Here is a 4,698-nt window from a genome sequence, read left to right as displayed (position 1 = left end):
CAACTAGGAATTTAAAAAATAAATATGTAAAAATTCTTAATTGTACATGAACATGTATTTTGTATTTTTTCACATCATCTCTAGGATTTTAATACCTAATGCCACAAAGTGAAAAATAACATTTAAAAATACTAAAGCATGTCAAAAGGGAAAGATAAATCTACTAACTAATTATTTTGGGTTTATCCTGCTAATAAAAAATATTGCAGTCAATTAAAAAACATGTTATTTTTGCAACTTACTTTGACACTACTGCTCATTTTCCTAAGATATAAAATAAAAAACAACAACAAATAACTCAGTATTGTGTTATAATACAAAATAAATTACAGATGGTTTAAATTCTTTTTTAAAAAAAAGTTGTAAATGCACGGTAAAATATTGAGATTTTAAATATAGCGGAATAGCGGAAAACAAACTCTGAAATAACTGTTAGATAAAGAGCATCCCATGTGGTCCAGAAACCACACATGTCCCCACTTTAAACTCTGAAATAACTGTTAGATAAAGAGCATCCCATGCCTAGTCCCACTTTTTAATTATTTATTAAACGATCATTTATTCAGCAGCAATCATGTGTGAGGAAAGGAAATGCAAAAAAAAAGATGATGTGCCTTCTAGAAGTTATGGCCTAGCAGTAGGGACAGACAGGTACACAGCCTCTAGCGCTTGGTGATGGACACTATAATGAAGTGATGCACAGGATGCTACGAGAGGATCTAGAAGAGAACTGTCCTGGTCCAGGGAGGCAGGCACGTGATCTCATCAAAGGAGCAGTAGACACCGCTGTAATGGAATAGATTGGAGCAGGCAATGCTACCACTGAGGATCACCAGGAAAGCAAATGTTTAAAAGCACATGCTTCAGATCTGTTTGAAGGCATCAGACAGCTAACAGGCAACTGGTACTTGAGAGCCCAAGCTCTCAGAGAGAAGGAAATTAGAGAACTGAGACCCAACATTCTCTATGCAGCTTTCCTTCAGGACAAATGCTGATTTGCATGGGGAGAGAGACCAAGAATATCAGTATCTATTGCTCAGGGGCAGAGAAGGAAAGAAGACTTTTGGAAATCTCATGATATTATAAGGAACAAAAAAGATGGATTTCAGATCAAAAAAGGTAGCCCGGGTGTGAGTAGGCAAGTTCTCATTGAAAGGGAAGTGAGACCCCAACCAGCTACCATTCCTGACTCCCTCTGCTACTTTTATTTATTTATTTTTTTACCCTCTGCTACTTTTAATATACAATATCCATAAATTAATTTAAAAAGTACAAGGCAAGCCAAGAAGCCGGATCAAAAAAAATACTGACTATAGAAAAGAGACAATAGCCATACACAGATAATCCAGTTATTGGAGTTATAAGAAACAGATTTTAAAATAACTAATTATTATGTTAAAGAGGTTAGAAGAAAAGAAGTGTGAATTTCATCAGAACTGGAATCTATAAAAGGAAATTCAAGAATTTTAAATGTGAAGTAATTAACATTTAGCCTTTAATAGATACAATGGATAATAATTGGAGAGAAACATACAGAGTACTAGTGAGCTGGGAAACAGATCAGTAGAGTATATGCAGGTTGAAACATCGAATGCAATGTTTGAAAAGTACAGGGTGCCTGTTTCTTCCTGTTTGGTTTACTGATTTCTCCCAAGTACCCACAGCAATGCCCAGTATGTGTTGGTCGAATTAATTCACTATTTTAGGAGGAAATAGACATATTTGTGAGCACACCAGAGCTTAGAAAAGGTACACAGTTGGTTTCTAAGGAGGAGGCCTACATGACCTGAGACAAGAAATCTTACTTCTCTGTGTTCTGGCAGTGAGTGCAGAAGGCAATGGGTGGGGATGAGATGCTGTACATGGAAGGCCCTGAGCTGCTCAGCACACAGGTGCTATGCAGATGCAGAAACACTCTGCCTCGCTCTGTGGTTGACTCCAAATTGCAAAGATATTCCTCAGACATTCAGTATTAATGTCTCCAGGAAACGAAACTTCAAATTAACTTAGAGGCGGATATGCCCTAAGTGGCCCAAATTTCGTACTAAGATGTCTTATAAAACAAAAAAGGCTTTATATTATCATGTAGTAGTGACTTAAGTGTATTATCTATACTAATAAAAGGGTAATATGCTAATTAGGGCAGACGTCTTCCGGACATCCATCCAGACAAAGCCACAGCAGCTACGAGGCCCAGGGTTCAGGCAGTCATGAGCCCCAGTGGCTGCAAGGCCCGGGTCTTAGGCCTCGAAGCCACCACGGCCGGCAGTGGCAGCGGCAGCGGGGTCATCCCTTGATCAGCCCAGTTACCTCCTGTCGTAGGACATCCCCTGAGGGCTCCCGGACTGTGAGAGGGGGCAGGCTGGGCTGAGAGACCCCCCAGTGCACAAATGTTTGTGCACTGGGCCTCTAGTAAAGTATAAAAATGTCAGAGAGTATAATTAAGAACTAGTATATACATGTAGTTAGTTTAATCACTACTGCATAATAGATATGTGAAAGATGTTTGCCAAATTAGTGTTGAATGAATAAACACCAATCTTACATATAATTTTAATAATAATGTTTATAAGCATTATCTTAATGGTACTCTTCAAGATACAGTGAATAAGAAAAATGCAATGAGGTGTTAATACCAACATCCTAATCCTGTAGGCCCAGCTGCATGGGGAGCGAAGAGCACTGGTAATGTCTTGCCCTGTTCACTACAGTGGTTCTACATGGAGACAGCCAAGAGCGCTTGGAAGACCACCACATACACTAGATGATGTATGGGATGGTGGCCAGGGCATTACGATGGTCCCACAAGGTCAACCAGTGGTCTGACTAAACTCTCTTTCAAGGCACATACCCAGCACTGGTAGGGTCACACTGTTGGGCTAACTATAAAGCTGACTGCATTTGCTGTTGTCATCAGCTCTCCACGAATGGAACCATGCATCAATGAGGGAAAAGGAAGCATAGCCAGTGTACTGTAACATCTAGAGCTTCTTTTGTTTATTTATGTATCAGGTAATACTTTGAACCAGCAATATAATAAGTTTATTGAGGCAAAGGGACCAAGTCTTAACTACCTGTTGTATCTTTCCAGCTTCCAGGAGTGAACACTTCGTAGACAGTTAACATTGTTCACAGAGTTGCTGCAACTCCTCTAGATATGTTTTTAGGAACAAACTCTTGCTTTAATTACCAGAGGTACAAATTATGTATTATTTAGAATAACATATACCAAAAGGACATTACGTCTTTCCCAATTGGAAAAAAAGATAAAGCAGAAACATGAGCACAGTGACATGAGGACAAGACTGGGTGAGGTAAGGAAAAGGACCAAAGAGGAAAATGAATGAGGAATTAAAATGAGAAATGGCAAATATCAAAGCCTGAAATATTAATGAGTAACATGAAGATGCATTTGAAGGAACAATAAAGAGAACAGTAGAAGTCTCACAGAAGAGAGAAGGAAATACAATAAAGTACTTTAGAAAACAGAAATATAGCTGTTTGAAACATTGTAAATGTAAAACAAATATGTGGGTTATTAATAGTAGTAGATGTAATACTTTACCTGTGAATTGTGACATGCAATTCAATAGTACTGTTAACTGTGATATAAACGATCATTATATAAACTTCTGTAGTTTGTCTTTATGTGGATATTATTATTATCCTATCTAATAAAGAGGGAATATGCTAATTGACCCTCATGCCATCACAAAGATGGCAGCGCCCACAGCCAATAAGGAGGGAATATGCTAACTGACTGCCCCACCCTCCCGCCCTCAAAGATGGCGGCGCCCAAGCCACAAGATGGCGGCGCCCAGTCCCCTCAGCCCCCCAGCCGCCCAGGGCCGCCCAAGGCTCAGGTAACCAGGGCCGACCGAGGCTCAGGTAACCAGGGCCGACCGAGGCTTGCTGCAGTGGCGGCAGCAGAGGTGTGACGGGGCATCGCCTCCCACCCCTGAGGGCTCCCAGACTGTGAGAGGAGGCAGGCCAGGCTGAGGGACTCCCCTCCCTCCAGTGCATGAATTTTCATGCACTGGGCCTCTAGTCCACAATAAGAGGAAATCAAAGTAAACAGATGAAGATCTATATCTAGTTCAGTTATTTAAATGAGCATGCCTAGGCTTTTAAAGCATCATTATTAATATGTTAAACAATTTATAGCAAAAGACTGATATACTGGGTAAAGTAATAGCATATTTCAATAGCTAATTGGAGGTTCTAAGAAAAGCACCAAATGGAAATTATGGAATTGAAGAATGCTGTGTCTGAAATTAAAGTTCATTGTATTGATCATTATAAACAGAAGATTGGACATGGATAAAGAAAGAATAAGTGAATCTGAAGCCAAATGAAAAAAATTAAAGCATAGAGAGAGAAAGACTGTTTAAAAAAATGTCAGTAATCTGTGACATAATATCAATTAATAGACATGCAATGCTATTGGAATCTCAACAGGAGAGAAGAGAGCATATGGGACTGAAATTTTTAGGTGGGGGGTGGGGGGAATCTGAAAGTTTGAAGAACTTGATTTAAAAAAATCTCAAACCACAGAGCTATTACTATGCTCAACAAACCCTAATCAGAATTTACACAAATACATACACACAGCCATGGACATATTATAGGTAAACTGCCAAAAAACAGAAATAAAAGAAAATCTTAAAAGAAGACAGAGACAAAATCCACAGACAAAGA

General features: G+C 39.2%; 1 protein-coding gene across 4 annotated transcripts in view; it reads right to left on the bottom strand.

The window, feature by feature from the left end:
• Nucleotides 1-4,698, bottom strand: part of NOL4 (nucleolar protein 4) — a 228,959-nt gene that overhangs the window by 124,710 nt on the left and 99,551 nt on the right. The gene's annotated exons all lie outside the window — the stretch shown is intronic.

The sequence above is a fragment of the Myotis brandtii genome, unplaced genomic scaffold, assembly GCF_000412655.1.
Source record: "Myotis brandtii unplaced genomic scaffold, ASM41265v1 scaffold289, whole genome shotgun sequence".
NCBI classification, from domain to species: Eukaryota; Metazoa; Chordata; class Mammalia; order Chiroptera; family Vespertilionidae; genus Myotis; species Myotis brandtii.
This window is presented reverse-complemented; position numbering and strand designations above follow the sequence as displayed.